General features: G+C 29.6%; 1 non-coding gene across 1 annotated transcript; it reads right to left on the minus strand.

Moving 5' to 3' along the window:
* Nucleotides 1-24,676: 24,676 nt before the first annotated feature.
* On the minus strand, nucleotides 24,677-24,749 carry Trnak-cuu (transfer RNA lysine (anticodon CUU)). Its single transcript has one exon. It is a non-coding gene; the product is annotated as a tRNA-Lys (tRNA).
* Between the last annotated feature and the right edge of the window lie 559 nt (nucleotides 24,750-25,308).

Here is a 25,308-nt window from a genome sequence, read left to right on the forward strand (position 1 = left end):
TATAACGTATAACGATATGTAGCACTACGTTATAACGTATAACGTTATATGCTATTACCTTACAATATATAACGTTATGTAGCATTACGTTGTAACGTATACCGTTCTATACTATTACGTTATAACGTATAGCGTTATGCAGCACTACGTCATAACGTATAACGGTATATACTATTACCTTATAACTATAACGTTATGTAGCATTACGTTATGACGTGTAACGTTGTATACTATTGCGTTATAACGTATAACGTTAGGTAGCAATGCGCTATAACGTATAACGTTGTATCCTATTACCTTATAACGTGTAACGTTATATGCTATTACCTTATAACGTATAACGTTATATACGATTACCTTATAACGTATATCCTTCTGTAGCAATACGTTATAACGTATAACGTTATGTACTATTACGTTATAACGTATAACGCTATGTAGCATTACGTTATAACGTATAACGCTATATACTACTACCTTATAACATATAACGTTATGTGGCATTACGTTATAACGTATAACGTTATATGCTATTACCTTATAACGTATAACGTTATGTAGCATTACGTTTTAGCGTATAACGTTATATACTATTACCTTATAACGTATATCCTTCTGTAGCATTACGTTATAACGTATAACGTTATGTACTATAACCTTATAACGTATAACGTTATGTAGGTCTACGTCATAACGTATAACGTTATATACTATTACCTTATAACGTATAACGTTATGTAGCACTGCGTTATATCGTATAACGTTATATACTATTACCTTATATCGTTATACGTTATCTACTGCAACCGTATAACGTATAACGTTATATAATATTACCTTATAACGTATAACGTTGTATACTATTACGTTATGACCTATAACGTTAGGTAGCATTGCGTTATAACGTATAACGCTATATGCTATTACCTTATAACATATATCGTTATGTAGCATAAGGTTATAACGTATAACGTTATCTAGCATTACGCTATAACGTATAACGTTATATACTATTACCTTATAACGTATAACGTTGTATGCTGTTACCTTATAACGTACAACGTTATGTAGCACTACGTCATAACGTATAACGTTATATACTATTACCTTATAACGTATAACGATATGTAGCACTACGTCATAACGTATAGCGTTATATATTAGTACCTTACAACATATAACGTTATTTAGCGTTACGTTATAACGTACTACTCTATATACTATTACCTTATAACATATAACGTTATATAGCACTACGTTATAACGTATAGCGTCATATACTATTACCTTATAACGTATAACGTTATGTAGCACTACGTTATAACGTATAACGTAGTATACTATTACGTTATAACGTATAACGTTATATACTATTACCTTATAACGTATAACGTTATGCAGCATTACGTTATAACATATAACGCTATATACTACTACCATATAACTTATAACGTTATGTAGTATTACGTTCTAACGTATACCGTTGAATAATATTACGTTATAACGTATACCGTTGTATATTATTACGTTATAACGTACAACGTTATGTAGCACTACGTCATAACGTATAACGTTATATACTACTACCTTATAGCGTATAACGTTAAGTAGCATTACGTTATAACGTATAACGTTGTATACTATTACGTTATAACGTATGACGTTATGTAGCATTACGTTATAACGTATAACGTTGTATGCTATTACCCTATAACATATAACGTTATGTAGCATTACGTTATAACGTATAACGCTACATGGTATTATCTTATAACGTATAACGTTATGTAGCATTACGTTATAACGTATAACGTTATATACTATTACCTTATAACGTATAACGTTATATACTATTACTTTATAAAGTATAACGTTATGTAGCATTACGTTATAACGTATAACGTTATGCAGCATTACGTTATAACGTATAATGATATATACTATTACCTTATAACATATAACGTTATGTAGCACTACCATATAACGTATAACGCTATATGATATAGCCTTATATCGTTATACGTTATATCCGGTAACCATATAACGAATAACGTTATATACTATTACCTTATAACGTACAACGTTATGTAGCATTACGTTATAACGTATAACGATGTATACTATTACGTTATAACGTATAACGTTATATACTATTACCTTATAACGTATAACGTTATGCAGCATTACGTTATAACATATAACGCTATATACTACTACCTTATAACTTATAACGTTATGTAGTATTACGTTATAACGTATACCGTTGTATAATATTCCGTTATAACGTATACCGTTGCATATTATTACGTTATAACGTACAACGTTATGTAGCACTACGTCAAAACGTATGACGTTATATACTATTACCTTATAACGTATAACGTTATGTATCATTACGTTATAGCGTATAACGTTATATACTATTACCTGATATCGTTATACGTTATATACTGTAACCTCATAACGTATAACGTTATATACTATTACCTTATAACTTATAACGTTGTATACTATTACGTTACAACTTATGACGTTATGTAGCATTACGTTATAACGTGTAACGTTATATACTATTACCTTATAACGTATAACGTTATATAGTATTACTTTATAACGTATAACGTTATGTAGCATTACGTTATAACGTATAACGTTATACACTATTACCTTATAACGTATAACGTTACGTAGCATTACGTTATAACGTATAACGCTATATACTATTACCCTATAACATATAACGTTATGTAGCACTACGTTATAACGTATAACGTTGTATGCTATTACCCTATAACATATAACGTTATGTAGCATTACGTTATAACGTATAACGCTACATGGTATTACCTTATAACGTATAACGTTATGTAGCATTACGTTATAACGTATAACGTTATATACTATTACCTTATAACGTATATCTTTCTGTAGCATTACGTTATAACGTATAACGTTATGTACTATTACCTTATAACGTATAACGTTATGTAGCATTACGTTATAACGTATAACGCTATATACTATTACCTTACAACGTATAACGTTATATACTATTACTTTATAAAGTATAACGTTATGTAGCATTACGTTATAACGTATAACGTTATGCAGCATTACGTTATAACGTATAACGCTATATACTATTACCCTATAACATATAACGTTATGTAGCACTACGTTATAACGTATAACGTTGTATGCTATTACCCTATAACATATAACGTTATGTAGCATTACGTTATAACGTATAACGCTACATGGTATTACCTTATAACGTATAACGTTATGTAGCATTACGTTATAACGTATAACGCTATATCCTATTACCTTACAACATATAACGTTATGTAGCATTACGTTATAACGTATAACGCTATATGCTATTACCTTATAACATATAACGTTATGTAGCATTACGTTATAACGTATAACGCTACATGGTATTATCTTATAACGTATAACGTTATATACTATTACTTTATAAAGTATAACGTTATGTAGCATTACGTTATAACGTATAACGTTATGCAGCATTACGTTATAACGTATAATGATATATACTATTACCTTATAACATATAACGTTATGTAGCACTACCATATAACGTATAACGCTATATGATATAACCTTATATCGTTATACGTTATATCCGGTAACCATATAACGTATAACGTTATATACTATTACCTTATAACGTACAACGTTATGTAGCATTACGTTATAACGTATAACGATGTATACTATTACGTTATAACGTATAACGTTATATACTATTACCTTATAACGTATAACGTTATGCAGCATTACGTTATAACATATAACGCTATATACTACTACCTTATAACTTATAACGTTATGTAGTATTACGTTATAACGTATACCGTTGTATAATATTCCGTTATAACGTATACCGTTGCATATTATTACGTTATAACGTACAACGTTATGTAGCACTACGTCAAAACGTATGACGTTATATACTATTACCTTATAACGTATAACGTTATGTATCATTACGTTATAGCGTATAACGTTATATACTATTACCTGATATCGTTATACGTTATATACTGTAACCTCATAACGTATAACGTTATATACTATTACCTTATAACTTATAACGTTGTATACTATTACGTTACAACTTATGACGTTATGTAGCATTACGTTATAACGTGTAACGTTATATACTATTACCTTATAACGTATAACGTTATATAGTATTACTTTATAACGTATAACGTTATGTAGCATTACGTTATAACGTATAACGTTATACACTATTACCTTATAACGTATAACGTTACGTAGCATTACGTTATAACGTATAACGCTATATACTATTACCCTATAACATATAACGTTATGTAGCACTACGTTATAACGTATAACGTTGTATGCTATTACCCTATAACATATAACGTTATGTAGCATTACGTTATAACGTATAACGCTACATGGTATTACCTTATAACGTATAACGTTATGTAGCATTACGTTATAACGTATAACGTTATATACTATTACCTTATAACGTATAACGTTATATACTATTACTTTATAAAGTATAACGTTATGTAGCATTACGTTATAACGTATAACGTTATGTAGCATTACGTTATAACGTATAACGTTGTATGCTATTACCCTATAACGTGTAACGTTATATGCTATTACCGTATAACGTATAACGTTATATACTATTACCTTATAACGTATATCTTTCTGTAGCATTACGTTATAACGTATAACGTTATGTACTATTACCTTATAACGTATAACGTTATGTAGCATTACGTTATAACGTATAACGCTATATACTATTACCTAACAACGTATAACGTTATGTAGCATTACGTTATAACGTATAACGCTATATCCTATTACCTTACAACATATAACGTTATGTAGCATTACGTTATAACGTATAACGCTATATGCTATTACCTTATAACATATAACGTTATGTAGCATTACGTTATAACGTATAACGTAGTATACTATTACGTTATAACGTATAACGTTATATACTATTACCTTATAACGTATAACGTTATGCAGCATTACGTTATAACATATAACGCTATATACTACTACCTTATAACTTATAACGTTATGTAGTATTACGTTCTAACGTATACCGTTGAATAATATTACGTTATAACGTATACCGTTGTATATTATTACGTTATAACGTACAACGTTATGTAGCACTACGTCATAACGTATAACGTTATATACTATTACCTTATAACGTATAACGTTAAGTAGCATTACGTTATAACGTATAACGTTGTATACTATTACGTTATAACGTATGACGTTATGTAGCATTACGTTATAACGTATAACGTTGTATGCTATTACCCTATAACATATAACGTTATGTAGCATTACGTTATAACGTATAACGCTACATGGTATTATCTTATAACGTATAACGTTATGTAGCATTACGTTATAACGTATAACGTTATATACTATTACCTTATAACGTATAACGTTATATACTATTACTTTATAAAGTATAACGTTATGTAGCATTACGTTATAACGTATAACGTTATGCAGCATTACGTTATAACGTATAATGATATATACTATTACCTTATAACATATAACGTTATGTAGCACTACCATATAACGTATAACGCTATATGATATAACCTTATATCGTTATACGTTATATACGGTAACCATATAACGTATAACGTTATATACTATTACCTTATAACGTACAACGTTATGTAGCATTACGTTATAACGTATAACGATGTATACTATTACGTTATAACGTATAACGTTATATACTATTACCTTATAACGTATAACGTTATGCAGCATTACGTTATAACATATAACGCTATATACTACTACCTTATAACTTATAACGTTATGTAGTATTACGTTATAACGTATACCGTTGTATAATATTCCGTTATAACGTATACCGTTGTATATTATTACGTTATAACGTACAACGTTATGTAGCACTACGTCAAAACGTATGACGTTATATACTATTACCTTATAACGTATAACGTTATGTAGCATTACGTTATAACGTATAACGTTGTATACTATTACGTTATAACGTATGACGTTATATACTATTACCTTATAACGTATAACGTTATGCAGCATTACGTTATGACGTACAACGCTATATACTACTACCTTATAACATATAACGTTATGTAGCACTACGTTATAACGTATAACGTTGTATGCTATTACCCTATAACATATAACGTTATGTAGCATTACGTTATAACGTATAACGCTACATGCTATTACCTTATAACCTATAACGTTATGCAGCATTACGTTATAACGTATAACGCTATATACTACTACCTTATAACATATAACGTTATGTAGCATTACGTTATGAGGTATACCGTTGTATACTATTACGTTATAACGTATACCTTTGTATATTATTACGTTATAACGTATAACGCTATATACTATTACCTTATAACAAATAACGTTATGTAGCATTACGTTATAACGTATACCGTTGTATACTATTATATTATAACGTATAACGATATGTAGCACTACGTCATAACGTATAGCGTTATATATTATTACCTTACAACATATAACGTTATTTAGCGTTACGTTATAACGTACAACTCTATATACTATTACCTTATAACATATAACGTTATGTAGCACTACGTTATAACGTATAACGTCATATACTATTACCTTATAACGTATAACGTTATGTAGCACTACGTTATAACGTATAACGTTATATACTATTACCTTATATCGTTATACGTTATATACGGTAACCATATAACGTATAACGTTATATACTATTACCTTATAACGTACAACGTTATGTAGCATTACGTTATAACGTATAACGTTGTATACTATTACGTTATAACGTATAACGTTATATAATATTACCTTATAACGTATAACGTTATGCAGCATTACGTTATAACATATAAAGCTATATACTACTACCTTATAACTTATAACGTTATGTAGTATTACGTTATAACGTATACCGTTGTATAATATTACGTTATAACGTATACCGTTGAATATTATTACGTTATAGCGTACAACGTTATGTAGCACTACGTCATAACGTATAACGTTATATACTATTACCTTATAACATATAACGGTATTTAGCGTTACGTTATAACTAATAACTCTATATACTATTACCTTAAAACATATAACGTTATATAGCACTACGTTATAACGTATAACGTTATATAATATTACCTTATATCGTTATACGTTATATACGGTAACCATATAACGTATAACGTTATAGACTATTGTCTTGTATCGTATAACGTTATGTAGCATTACGTTATAATGTATAACGTTATATACTATTACCTTATAGCATGTAAAGTTATGTAGCATTACGTTATAACGTATATGGCTGTATACTATTCCGTTATAACGTACAATATTATGTAGCACTACGTTATAACGTATATCGTTATATACTATTACCTTATAACGTATATCCTTCTGTAGCAATACGTTATAACGTATAAAGTTATGTAGCATTACGTTATAACGTATAATGTTGTATACTATTACGTTATAACGTACAATATTATGTAGCACTACGTTATAACGTATAACGTTATATACTATTGCCTTATAACGTATAACGTTATGTAGCATTACGCTATAACGTATAACGTTGTATGCTATTACCTTACAACGTGTAACGTTATATGCCATTACGTTATAACGTATAACAGTATGTACTATTACCTTATAACGTATGACGTTATGCAGCAGTACGTTATAACGTATAACGCTATATACTATTACCTTATAACGTATAACGTTATATACTATTACCTTATAACGTATATCCTTCTGAAGCATTACGTTATAACGTATAACGTTATGTAGCACTACGTCATAACGTATAACGTTATATACTATTACCTTATAACGTATAACGCAATATACTATTACCTTACAACATATAACGTTACGTAGCATTACGTTATAGCGTATAACGCTATATGCCATTACCTTATAACATATAACGTTATGTAGCATTACGTTATAACGTATATGGTTGTATACTATTACGTTATAACGTACAATATTATGTAGCACTACGTTATAACGTACAACGCTATATATTATTACCTTATAACGTATAACGTCATGTAGCATCACGTTATAACGTATAACGTTATCTAGCATTACGCTATAACGTATAACGTTGTATGCTATTACCTTATAACGTGTAACGTTATATGCTATTACCTTATAACGTATAATGTTATATACTATTACCTTATAACGTATAACGTTATGTACTATTACGTTATAACGTATAACGTTATGTAGCATTACGTTATAACGTATAACGCTATATACTATTTCCTTATAACATATAACGTTATGTAGCATTACGTTATAACGTATAAGGTTGTATACTATTACGCTATAACGTTCAATATTATGTAGCACTACGTTATAACGTATAACGTTATATACTATTGCCTTATAACAAATAACGCTATATACTATTACCTTATAACATATAACGTTATGTAACATTACGTTATAACGTATAACGTTATATACTATTACCTTAAATCGTTATACGTTATATACGGTAACCATATAACGTATAACGTTATAGACTATTATCTTATATCGTATAACGTTATGTAGCATTACGTTATAACGTATAACGTTGTATACTATTACGTTATAACGTATAACGTAATATACTATTACCTTATAACGAATAACGGAATGTAGCATTACGTTATAACGTATACCGTTGTATACTATTACGTTATAACGTATAACGATATGTAGCTCTACGTTATAACGTATAACGTTATATGCTATTACCTTACAATATATAACGTTATTTAGCGTAACGTTCTAACTAATAACTCTATATACTATTACCTTATAACATATAACGTTACATAGCACTACGTTATAACGTATAACGTTATATACTATTACCTTATAACGTATACCCTTCTGTAGCATTACGTTATAACGTATAACGTTGTATACTATTACCTTATATCGTTATACTTTATATACGGTAACCATATAACGTATAACGTTATAGACTATTATCTTATATCGTAGAACGTTATGTAGCATTACGTTATAACGTATAACGTTGTATACTATTACGTTATAACGTATAACGTTATATACTATTACCTTATAACGAATCACGGTATGTAGCATTACGTTATAACGTATACCGTTGTATACTATTACGTTATAACGTATAACGATATGTAGCACTACGTTATAACGTATAACGTTATATGCTATTACCTTACAATATATAATGTTATTTATCGTTACGTCATAACTAATAACTCTATACAATATTATCTTATAACATATAACGTTACATAGCACTACGTTATAACGTATAACGTTATATACTATTACCTTATAACGTATACCCTTCTGTAGCATAACGTTATAACGTATAACGTTGTATACTATTACCTTATATCGTTATACGTTATATACGGTAACCATATATCGTATAACGGTATATACTATTACCTTATAACTATAACGTTATGTAGCATTACGTTATGACGTATAACGTTGTACACTATTACCTTATAACGTATAATGTTATATACTATCACCTTATAACGTATAACGTTATGTAGCATTACTTTATAACGTATACCGTTGTATACTATTACGTTATAACGTATAACGATATGTAGCACTACGTTATAACGTATAACGTTATATGCTATTACCTTACAATATATAACGTTATGTTGCATCACGTTGTAACGTATACCGTTGTATACTATTACGTTATAACGTATAGCGTTATGCAGCACTACGTCATAACGTATAACGTTATATACTATTACCTTATATCGTTATACGTTATGTAGCATTACGTTATAGCGTATAACGTTATATACTATTACCTTATATCGTTATACGTTATATACTGTAACCTTATAACGTATAACGTTATATAGTATTACCTTATAACATATAACGTTATGTAACATTACGTTATAACGTATAACGTTATATAGTATTACCTTATATCGTTATACGTTATATACGGTAACCATATAACGTATAACGTTATAGACTATTATCTTATATCGTATAACGTTATGTAGCATTACGTTATAACGTATAACGTTGTATACTATTACGTTATAACGTATAACGTTATATACTATTACCTTATAACGAATAACGGAATGTAGCATTACGTTATAACGTATACCGTTGTATACTATTACGTTATAACGTATAACGATATGTAGCAGTACGTTATAACGTATAACGTTATATGCTATTACCTTACAATATATAACGTTATTTAGCGTAACGTTCTAACTAATAACTCTATATACTATTACCTTATAACATATAACGTTACATAGCACTACGTTATAACGTATAACGTTATATACTATTACCTTATAACGTATACCCTTCTGTAGCATTACGTTATAACGTATAACGTTGTATACTATTACCTTATATCGTTATACTTTATATACGGTAACCATATAACGTATAACGTTATAGACTATTATCTTATATCGTAGAACGTTATGTAGCATTACGTTATAACGTATAACGTTGTATACTATTACGTTATAACGTATAACGTTATATAGTATTACCTTATAACGAATCACGGTATGTAGCATTACGTTATAACGTATACCGTTGTATACTATTACGTTATAACGTATAACGATATGTAGCACTACGTTATAACGTATAACGTTATATGCTATTACCTTACAATATATAATGTTATTTAGCGTTACGTCATAACTAATAACTCTATATAATATTATCTTATAACATATAACGATACATAGCACTACGTTATAACGTATAACGTTATATACTATTACCTTATAACGTATACCCTTCTGTAGCATTACGTTATAACGTATAACGTTGTATACTATTACCTTATATCGTTATACGTTATATACGGTAACCATATATCGTATAACGGTATATACTATTACCTTATAACTATAACGTTATGTAGCATTACGTTATGACGTATAACGTTGTATACTATTACCCTATAACGTATAATGTTATATACTATTACCTTATAACGTATAACGTTATGTAGCATTACGTTATAACGTATACCGTTGTATACTATTACGTTATGACGTATAACGATATGTAGCACTACGTTATAACGTATAACGTTATATGCTATTACCTTACAATATATATCGTTATGTTGCATTACGTTGTAACGTATACCGTTGTATACTATTACGTTATAACGTATAGCGTTATGCAGCACTACGTCAAAACGTATGACGTTATATACTATTACCTTATAACGTATAACGTTATGTATCATTACGTTATAGCGTATAACGTTATATACTATTACCTGATATCGTTATACGTTATATACTGTAACCTCATAACGTATAACGTTATATACTATTACCTTATAACTTATAACGTTGTATACTATTACGTTACAACTTATGACGTTATGTAGCATTACGTTATAACGTGTAACGTTATATACTATTACCTTATAACGTATAACGTTATATAGTATTACTTTATAACGTATAACGTTATGTAGCATTACGTTATAACGTATAACGTTATACACTATTACCTTATAACGTATAACGTTACGTAGCATTACGTTATAACGTATAACGCTATATACTATTACCCTATAACATATAACGTTATGTAGCACTACGTTATAACGTATAACGTTGTATGCTATTACCCTATAACATATAACGTTATGTAGCATTACGTTATAACGTATAACGCTACATGGTATTACCTTATAACGTATAACGTTATGTAGCATTACGTTATAACGTATAACGTTATATACTATTACCTTATAACGTATAACGTTATATACTATTACTTTATAAAGTATAACGTTATGTAGCATTACGTTATAACGTATAACGTTATGTAGCATTACGTTATAACGTATAACGTTGTATGCTATTACCCTATAACGTGTAACGTTATATGCTATTACCGTATAACGTATAACGTTATATACTATTACCTTATAACGTATATCTTTCTGTAGCATTACGTTATAACGTATAACGTTATGTACTATTACCTTATAACGTATAACGTTATGTAGCATTACGTTATAACGTATAACGCTATATACTATTACCTAACAACGTATAACGTTATGTAGCATTACGTTATAACGTATAACGCTATATCCTATTACCTTACAACATATAACGTTATGTAGCATTACGTTATAACGTATAACGCTATATGCTATTACCTTATAACATATAACGTTATGTAGCATTACGTTATAACGTATAACGTAGTATACTATTACGTTATAACGTATAACGTTATATACTATTACCTTATAACGTATAACGTTATGCAGCATTACGTTATAACATATAACGCTATATACTACTACCTTATAACTTATAACGTTATGTAGTATTACGTTCTAACGTATACCGTTGAATAATATTACGTTATAACGTATACCGTTGTATATTATTACGTTATAACGTACAACGTTATGTAGCACTACGTCATAACGTATAACGTTATATACTATTACCTTATAACGTATAACGTTAAGTAGCATTACGTTATAACGTATAACGTTGTATACTATTACGTTATAACGTATGACGTTATGTAGCATTACGTTATAACGTATAACGTTGTATGCTATTACCCTATAACATATAACGTTATGTAGCATTACGTTATAACGTATAACGCTACATGGTATTATCTTATAACGTATAACGTTATGTAGCATTACGTTATAACGTATAACGTTATATACTATTACCTTATAACGTATAACGTTATATACTATTACTTTATAAAGTATAACGTTATGTAGCATTACGTTATAACGTATAACGTTATGCAGCATTACGTTATAACGTATAATGATATATACTATTACCTTATAACATATAACGTTATGTAGCACTACCATATAACGTATAACGCTATATGATATAACCTTATATCGTTATACGTTATATACGGTAACCATATAACGTATAACGTTATATACTATTACCTTATAACGTACAACGTTATGTAGCATTACGTTATAACGTATAACGATGTATACTATTACGTTATAACGTATAACGTTATATACTATTACCTTATAACGTATAACGTTATGCAGCATTACGTTATAACATATAACGCTATATACTACTACCTTATAACTTATAACGTTATGTAGTATTACGTTATAACGTATACCGTTGTATAATATTCCGTTATAACGTATACCGTTGTATATTATTACGTTATAACGTACAACGTTATGTAGCACTACGTCAAAACGTATGACGTTATATACTATTACCTTATAACGTATAACGTTATGTAGCATTACGTTATAACGTATAACGTTGTATACTATTACGTTATAACGTATGACGTTATATACTATTACCTTATAACGTATAACGTTATGCAGCATTACGTTATGACGTACAACGCTATATACTACTACCTTATAACATATAACGTTATGTAGCACTACGTTATAACGTATAACGTTGTATGCTATTACCCTATAACATATAACGTTATGTAGCATTACGTTATAACGTATAACGCTACATGCTATTACCTTATAACCTATAACGTTATGCAGCATTACGTTATAACGTATAACGCTATATACTACTACCTTATAACATATAACGTTATGTAGCATTACGTTATGAGGTATACCGTTGTATACTATTACGTTATAACGTATACCTTTGTATATTATTACGTTATAACGTATAACGCTATATACTATTACCTTATAACAAATAACGTTATGTAGCATTACGTTATAACGTATACCGTTGTATACTATTATATTATAACGTATAACGATATGTAGCACTACGTCATAACGTATAGCGTTATATATTATTACCTTACAACATATAACGTTATTTAGCGTTACGTTATAACGTACAACTCTATATACTATTACCTTATAACATATAACGTTATGTAGCACTACGTTATAACGTATAACGTCATATACTATTACCTTATAACGTATAACGTTATGTAGCACTACGTTATAACGTATAACGTTATATACTATTACCTTATATCGTTATACGTTATATACGGTAACCATATAACGTATAACGTTATATACTATTACCTTATAACGTACAACGTTATGTAGCATTACGTTATAACGTATAACGTTGTATACTATTACGTTATAACGTATAACGTTATATAATATTACCTTATAACGTATAACGTTATGCAGCATTACGTTATAACATATAAAGCTATATACTACTACCTTATAACTTATAACGTTATGTAGTATTACGTTATAACGTATACCGTTGTATAATATTACGTTATAACGTATACCGTTGAATATTATTACGTTATAGCGTACAACGTTATGTAGCACTACGTCATAACGTATAACGTTATATACTATTACCTTATAACATATAACGGTATTTAGCGTTACGTTATAACTAATAACTCTATATACTATTACCTTAAAACATATAACGTTATATAGCACTACGTTATAACGTATAACGTTATATAATATTACCTTATATCGTTATACGTTATATACGGTAACCATATAACGTATAACGTTATAGACTATTGTCTTGTATCGTATAACGTTATGTAGCATTACGTTATAATGTATAACGTTATATACTATTACCTTATAGCATGTAAAGTTATGTAGCATTACGTTATAACGTATATGGCTGTATACTATTCCGTTATAACGTACAATATTATGTAGCACTACGTTATAACGTATATCGTTATATACTATTACCTTATAACGTATATCCTTCTGTAGCAATACGTTATAACGTATAAAGTTATGTAGCATTACGTTATAACGTATAATGTTGTATACTATTACGTTATAACGTACAATATTATGTAGCACTACGTTATAACGTATAACGTTATATACTATTGCCTTATAACGTATAACGTTATGTAGCATTACGCTATAACGTATAACGTTGTATGCTATTACCTTACAACGTGTAACGTTATATGCCATTACGTTATAACGTATAACAGTATGTACTATTACCTTATAACGTATGACGTTATGCAGCAGTACGTTATAACGTATAACGCTATATACTATTACCTTATAACGTATAACGTTATATACTATTACCTTATAACGTATATCCTTCTGAAGCATTACGTTATAACGTATAACGTTATGTAGCACTACGTCATAACGTATAACGTTATATACTATTACCTTATAACGTATAACGCAATATACTATTACCTTACAACATATAACGTTACGTAGCATTACGTTATAGCGTATAACGCTATATGCCATTACCTTATAACATATAACGTTATGTAGCATTACGTTATAACGTATATGGTTGTATACTATTACGTTATAACGTACAATATTATGTAGCACTACGTTATAACGTACAACGCTATATATTATTACCTTATAACGTATAACGTCATGTAGCATCACGTTATAACGTATAACGTTATCTAGCATTACGCTATAACGTATAACGTTGTATGCTATTACCTTATAACGTGTAACGTTATATGCTATTACCTTATAACGTATAATGTTATATACTATTACCTTATAACGTATAACGTTATGTACTATTACGTTATAACGTATAACGTTATGTAGCATTACGTTATAACGTATAACGCTATATACTATTTCCTTATAACATATAACGTTATGTAGCATTACGTTATAACGTATAAGGTTGTATACTATTACGCTATAACGTTCAATATTATGTAGCACTACGTTATAACGTATAACGTTATATACTATTGCCTTATAACAAATAACGCTATATACTATTACCTTATAACATATAACGTTATGTAACATTACGTTATAACGTATAACGTTATATACTATTACCTTAAATCGTTATACGTTATATACGGTAACCATATAACGTATAACGTTATAGACTATTATCTTATATCGTATAACGTTATGTAGCATTACGTTATAACGTATAACGTTGTATACTATTACGTTATAACGTATAACGTAATATACTATTACCTTATAACGAATAACGGAATGTAGCATTACGTTATAACGTATACCGTTGTATACTATTACGTTATAACGTATAACGATATGTAGCTCTACGTTATAACGTATAACGTTATATGCTATTACCTTACAATATATAACGTTATTTAGCGTAACGTTCTAACTAATAACTCTATATACTATTACCTTATAACATATAACGTTACATAGCACTACGTTATAACGTATAACGTTATATACTATTACCTTATAACGTATACCCTTCTGTAGCATTACGTTATAACGTATAACGTTGTATACTATTACCTTATATCGTTATACTTTATATACGGTAACCATATAACGTATAACGTTATAGACTATTATCTTATATCGTAGAACGTTATGTAGCATTACGTTATAACGTATAACGTTGTATACTATTACGTTATAACGTATAACGTTATATACTATTACCTTATAACGAATCACGGTATGTAGCATTACGTTATAACGTATACCGTTGTATACTATTACGTTATAACGTATAACGATATGTAGCACTACGTTATAACGTATAACGTTATATGCTATTACCTTACAATATATAATGTTATTTATCGTTACGTCATAACTAATAACTCTATACAATATTATCTTATAACATATAACGTTACATAGCACTACGTTATAACGTATAACGTTATATACTATTACCTTATAACGTATACCCTTCTGTAGCATAACGTTATAACGTATAACGTTGTATACTATTACCTTATATCGTTATACGTTATATACGGTAACCATATATCGTATAACGGTATATACTATTACCTTATAACTATAACGTTATGTAGCATTACGTTATGACGTATAACGTTGTACACTATTACCTTATAACGTATAATGTTATATACTATCACCTTATAACGTATAACGTTATGTAGCATTACTTTATAACGTATACCGTTGTATACTATTACGTTATAACGTATAACGATATGTAGCACTACGTTATAACGTATAACGTTATATGCTATTACCTTACAATATATAACGTTATGTTGCATCACGTTGTAACGTATACCGTTGTATACTATTACGTTATAACGTATAGCGTTATGCAGCACTACGTCATAACGTATAACGTTATATACTATTACCTTATATCGTTATACGTTATGTAGCATTACGTTATAGCGTATAACGTTATATACTATTACCTTATATCGTTATACGTTATATACTGTAACCTTATAACGTATAACGTTATATAGTATTACCTTATAACATATAACGTTATGTAACATTACGTTATAACGTATAACGTTATATAGTATTACCTTATATCGTTATACGTTATATACGGTAACCATATAACGTATAACGTTATAGACTATTATCTTATATCGTATAACGTTATGTAGCATTACGTTATAACGTATAACGTTGTATACTATTACGTTATAACGTATAACGTTATATACTATTACCTTATAACGAATAACGGAATGTAGCATTACGTTATAACGTATACCGTTGTATACTATTACGTTATAACGTATAACGATATGTAGCAGTACGTTATAACGTATAACGTTATATGCTATTACCTTACAATATATAACGTTATTTAGCGTAACGTTCTAACTAATAACTCTATATACTATTACCTTATAACATATAACGTTACATAGCACTACGTTATAACGTATAACGTTATATACTATTACCTTATAACGTATACCCTTCTGTAGCATTACGTTATAACGTATAACGTTGTATACTATTACCTTATATCGTTATACTTTATATACGGTAACCATATAACGTATAACGTTATAGACTATTATCTTATATCGTAGAACGTTATGTAGCATTACGTTATAACGTATAACGTTGTATACTATTACGTTATAACGTATAACGTTATATAGTATTACCTTATAACGAATCACGGTATGTAGCATTACGTTATAACGTATACCGTTGTATACTATTACGTTATAACGTATAACGATATGTAGCACTACGTTATAACGTATAACGTTATATGCTATTACCTTACAATATATAATGTTATTTAGCGTTACGTCATAACTAATAACTCTATATAATATTATCTTATAACATATAACGATACATAGCACTACGTTATAACGTATAACGTTATATACTATTACCTTATAACGTATACCCTTCTGTAGCATTACGTTATAACGTATAACGTTGTATACTATTACCTTATATCGTTATACGTTATATACGGTAACCATATATCGTATAACGGTATATACTATTACCTTATAACTATAACGTTATGTAGCATTACGTTATGACGTATAACGTTGTATACTATTACCCTATAACGTATAATGTTATATACTATTACCTTATAACGTATAACGTTATGTAGCATTACGTTATAACGTATACCGTTGTATACTATTACGTTATGACGTATAACGATATGTAGCACTACGTTATAACGTATAACGTTATATGCTATTACCTTACAATATATATCGTTATGTTGCATTACGTTGTAACGTATACCGTTGTATACTATTACGTTATAACGTATAGCGTTATGCAGCACTACGTCATAACGTATAACGTTATATACTATTACCTTATATCGTTATACGTTATGTAGCATTACGGTATAGCGTATAACGTTATATACTATTACCTTATATCGTTATACGTTATATACTGTAACCTTATAACGTATAACGTTATATAGTATTACCTTATAACGTGTAACGTTGTATGCTATTACGTTTTACGTTATACGTTATATTCTAATACCTTATAACGTATAACGTTATATGCTGTTACCTTATAACGTGTAATATTATATACTATTACCTTATAACGTATAACGTTATATACTATTGCCTTATAACGTATAACGTTGTATACTATTACGTTATGACGTATAACGTTAGGTAGCATTGCGTTATAACGTATAACGCTATATGCTATTACCTTATAGCATATATCGTTATGTAGCATTAGGTTATAACGTATAACGTTATCTAGCATTACGCTATAACGTATAACGTTATATACTATTACCTTATAACGTATAACGTTGTATGCTGTTACCTTATAACGTATAATGTTATATACTATTACCTTATAACGTATAACGTTATATACTATTACCTTATAACGTATATCCTTCTGTAGCATTACGTTATAACGTATAACGTTATGTAGCACTACGTCATAACGTATAACGTTATATACTATTACCTTATAACGAATAACGCAATATACTATTACCTTAATACATATAACGTTACGTAGCATTACGTTATAACGTATAACGCTATATGCTATTACCTTATAACATATAACGTTATGTAGCATTGTGTTATAACGTATATCGTTGTATACTATTACGTTATAACGTATAATATTATGTAGGACTACGTTGTAACGTATAACGCTATATACTATTACTTTATAACATATAACGTTATGTAGCATTACGTTATAACGTATAACGTTATATACTATTACCTTATAACGTATACCCTTCTGTAGCATTACGTTATAACGTATAACGTTGTATACTATTACCTTATGTCATTATACGTTATATACGGTAACCATATAACGTATAACGTTATAGACTATTATCTTATATCGTATAACGTTATGTAGCATTACGTTATAACGTATAACGTTGTATACTATTACGTTATAACGTATAACGTTATATACTATTACCTTATAACGAATCACGGTATGTAGCATTACGTTATAACGTATACCGTTGTATACTATTACGTTATAACGTATAACGATATGTAGCACTACGTTATAACGTATAACGTTATATGCTATTACCTTACAATATATAATGCTATTTAGCGTTACGTCATAACTAATAACTCTATATAATATTATCTTATAACATATAACGTTACATAGCACTACGTTATAACGTATAACGTTATATACTATTACCTTATAACGTATACCCTTCTGTAGCATTACGTTATAACGTATAACGTTGTATACTATTACCTTATATCGTTATACGTTATATACGGTAACCATATAACGTATAATGGTATATACTATTACCTTATAACTATAACGTTATGTAGCATTACGTTATGACGTATAACGTTGTATACTATTACCTTATAACGTATAATGTTATATACTATTACCTTATAACGTATAACGTTATGTAGCATTACGTTATAACGTATACCGTTGTATACTATTACGTTATGACGTATAACGATATGTAGCACTACGTTATAACGTATAACGTTATATGCTATTACCTTACAATATATAACGTTGTGTAGCATTACGTTGTAATGTATACCGTTGTATACTATTACGTTATAACGTATAGCGTTATGTAGCATTACGGTATAGCGTATAACGTTATATACTATTACCTTATATCGTTATACGTTATATACTATTACCTTATAACGTATAACGTTATGTAGTATTACGTTATAACGTATACCGTTGTATACTATTACGTTATGACGTATAACGTTAGGTAGCATTGCGTTATAACGTATAACGCAATATACTATTACCTTAATACATATAACGTCACGTAGCATTACGTTATAACGTATAACGCTATATGCTATTACCTTATAACATATAACGTTATGTATCATTACGTTATAACGTATATCGTTGTATACTATTACGTTATAACGTATAATATTATGTAGGACTACGTTGTAACGTATGACGTTATATACTATTTCCTTATAACGTATAACGTTATGCAGCATTACGTTATAACGAATAACGCTATATACTACTACCTTATAACATGTAACGTTATCTAGTATTACGTTATAACTTATACCGTTGTATGATATTACGTTATAACGTATAACGTCATATACCATTACCTTATAACGTATAACGTCATGTGGCACTACGTTATAACGTATAACGCTATATACTATTATCTTATAAAATATAACGTTACGTAGTATTACGTTCTAGCGTATACCGTTGTATAATATTACGTTATAACGTATACCCTTGTATATTATTACGTTATAACGTACAACGTTATGTAGCACTACGTCATAACGTATAACGTTATATACTATTACCTTATAACGTATAACGTTATGTAGCATTACGTTATAACGTATAACGTTGTATACTATTACGTTATAACGTATGACGTTATATACTATTACCTTATAACGTATAACGTTATGCAGCATTACGTTACGACGTACAACGCTAAATACTACTACCTTATAACATATAACGTTATGTAGTATTACGTTATAACGTATACCGTTGTATGCTATTACGTTATAACGTATAACGTCATATACCATTACCTTATAACGTATAACGTCATGTAGCATTACGTTATAACGTATAACGTTGTATACTATTACGTTATAACGTATAACGTTATATACCATTACCTTATAACGTATAACGTCATGCAGCATTACGGTATAACGTATAACGCTATATACTACTACCTTATAACATATAACGTTATGTAGCATTACGTTATGAGGTATACCGTTGTATACTATTACATTATAACGTATAACGATATGTAGCACTACGCCATAACGTATAGCGTTATATATTATTACCTTACAACATATAACGTTATTTAGCGTTACGTTATAACGTACAACTCTGTATACTATTACCTTATAACATATAACGTTATATAGCACTACGTTATAACGTATAACGTCATACACTATTACCTTATAACGTATAACGTTATGTAGCACTACGTTATAACGTATAACGTTATATACTATTACCTTATAACGTATAACGTTATGTAGGATTACGTTATAACGTATAACGCTATATACTATTACCTTACAACGTATAACGATATGTAGCATTACGTTATAACGTATAACGCTATATCCTATTACCTTACAACATATAACGTTATGTAGCATTACGTTATAACGTATAACGCTATATGCTATTACCTTATAACATATAACGTTATGTAGCATTACGTTATAACGTATAACGTAGTATACTATTACATTATAACGTATAACGTTATATACTATTACCTTATAACGTATAACGTTATGCAGCATTACGTTATAACATATAACGCTATATACTACTACCTTATAACTTACAACGTTATGTAGTATTACGTTCTAACGTATACCGTTGAATAATATTACGTTATAACGTATACCGTTGTATATTATTACGTTATAACGTACAACGTTATGTAGCACTACGTCATAACGTATAACGTTATATACTATTACCTTATAACGTATAACGTTATGCAGCATTACGTTATAACATATAACGCTATATACTACTACCTTATAACTTATAACGTTATGTAGTATTACGTTATAACGTATACCGTTGTATAATATTACGTTATAACGTATACCGTTGTATATTATTACGTTATAACGTACAACGTTATGTAGCACTACGTCATAACGTATAACGTTATATACTATTACCTTATAACATATAACGGTATTTAGCGCTACGTTATAACTAATAACTCTATATACTATTACCTTAAAACTTATAACGTTATATAGCACTACGTTATAACGTATAACGTTATATACTATTACCTTATAACGTACAACGTTATGTAGCACTACGTCATAACGTATAACGTTATATACTATTACCTTATAACGTATAACGATATGTAGCACTACGTCATAACGTATAGCGTTATATATTATTACCTTACAACATATAACGTTATTTAGCGTTACGTTATAACGTACAACTCTATATACTATTACCTTATAACATATAACGTTATATAGCACTACGTTATAACGTATAGCGTCATATACTATTACCTTATAACGTATAACGTTATGTAGCACTACGTTATAACGTATAACGTTATATACTATTACCTTATAACGTATAACGTTATGTAGCATTACGTTATAACGTATAACGCTATATACTATTACCTTACAACGTATAACGTTATGTAGCATTACGTTATAACGTATAACGTAGTATACTATTACGTTATAACGTATAACGTTATATATTATTACCTTATAACGTATAACGTTATGCAGCATTACTTTATAACATATAACGCTATATACTACTACCTTATAACTTATAACGTTATGTAGTATTACGTTCTAACGTATACCGTTGAATAATATTACGTTATAACGTATACCGTTGTATATTATTACGTTATAACGTACAACGTTATGTAGCACTACGTCATAACGTATAACGTTATATACTATTACCTTATAACGTATAACGTTATGTAGCATTACTTTATAACGTATAACGTTGTATACTATTACGTTATAACGTATGACGTTATATACTATTACCTTATAACATATAACGTTATATACTATTACCTTATAACGTACAACGTTATGTAGCATTACGTTATAACGTATAACGTTGTATACTATTACGTTATAACGTATAACGTTATATACTATTACCTTATAACGTATAACGTTATGCAGCATTACGTTATAACATATAACGCTATATACTACTACCTTATAACTTATAACGTTATGTAGTATTACGTTATAACGTATACCGTTGTATAATATTACGTTATAACGTAAACCGTTGTATATTATTACGTTATAATGTACAACGTTATGTAGCACTGCGTCATAACGTATAACGCTATATACTATTACCTTACAACGTATAACGTTATGTAGCATTACGTTATAACGTATAACGTAGTATACTATTACGTTATAACGTATAACGTTATATACTATTACTTTCTAACATATAACGTTATGTAGCACTACCATATAACGTATAACGCTATATGCTATAACCTTATAACATATAACGTTATGTAGCATTACGTTATAACGTATACCGTTGTATACTATTACGTTATAACGTATAACGTTATGTAGCATTACGTTATAAAGTATAACGCTATATACTATTACCCTATAACATATAACGTTATTTAGCATTACGTTATAACGTATAACGCTATATACTACTACCTTATTTTTTTTTTTTTTTTTTATTATTATACGTGGAGAAATCCTCATTGACAGCCGGTGTTGCTTTCGTAACACGCGAGTAGTTTGGGACTCTTATAGACAAAAAATTCCACGGTGGACGTCCTCACGTTTATAGTGGAGGTGCCCCGGGCTATCTTGCGAATTACTTTCGGGGTGGTACCCCTCGTCATGTTCCTACTTAATGAGTGAGGCATCCTTGTTTAAGTTGGGCCGCTAGGGGGGACCACACCACCTAGCGTCGAGCTCCTTGTCTCGCCGCCCTAGCTGGATCGCGGTCTCTTTTCCTTTCTCTCTATGCCAGTTCCTTCGCGAGCATCACCTGCTCGCAGGAAGTTCGGAAGGCAGTGTATACCTGGCGCCCTCTCAGCATTGCTTTTACTGCAGCTTCGGGGGGTACACTCGCGCCGATGACGATCTGATTGGCGCGTCGCGGTTCCACCCACGCCGGGCAGAACTCCAACGTATCCTGCGCCGAACCTTCCTCTTCCTTGCAAAAAAAAAGAATATAGATATTCGCCCAACGTGGGGCTCGAACCCACGACCCTGAGATTAAGAGTCTCATGCTCTACCGACTGAGCTAGCCGGGCGTGTGTATACTGTTGCCATATGCCGTATAACGTTATATACTATTACCTTATAACGTATAACGTTGTATACTATTACCCTATAACATATAACGTTATTTAGCATTACGTTATAACGTATAACGCTATATACTACTACCTTATTTTTTTTTTTTTTTTTTATTATTATACGTGGAGAAATCCTCATTGACAGCCGGTGTTGCTTTCGTAACACGCGAGTAGTTTGGGACTCTTATAGACAAAAAATTCCACGGTGGACGTCCTCACGTTTATAGTGGAGGTGCCCCGGGCTATCTTGCGAATTACTTTCGGGGTGGTACCCCTCGTCATGTTCCTACTTAATGAGTGAGGCATCCTTGTTTAAGTTGGGCCGCTAGGGGGGACCACACCACCTAGCGTCGAGCTCCTTGTCTCGCCGCCCTAGCTGGATCGCGGTCTCTTTTCCTTTCTCTCTGTGCCAGTTCCTTCGCGAGCATCACCTGCTCGCAGGAAGTTCGGAAGGCAGTGTATACCTGGCGCCCTCTCAGCATTGCTTTTACTGCAGCTTCGGGGGGTACACTCG

The sequence above is a fragment of the Bombus fervidus genome, chromosome 7 (assembly GCF_041682495.2).
Source record: "Bombus fervidus isolate BK054 chromosome 7, iyBomFerv1, whole genome shotgun sequence".
Classification (NCBI taxonomy): domain Eukaryota; kingdom Metazoa; phylum Arthropoda; class Insecta; order Hymenoptera; family Apidae; genus Bombus; species Bombus fervidus.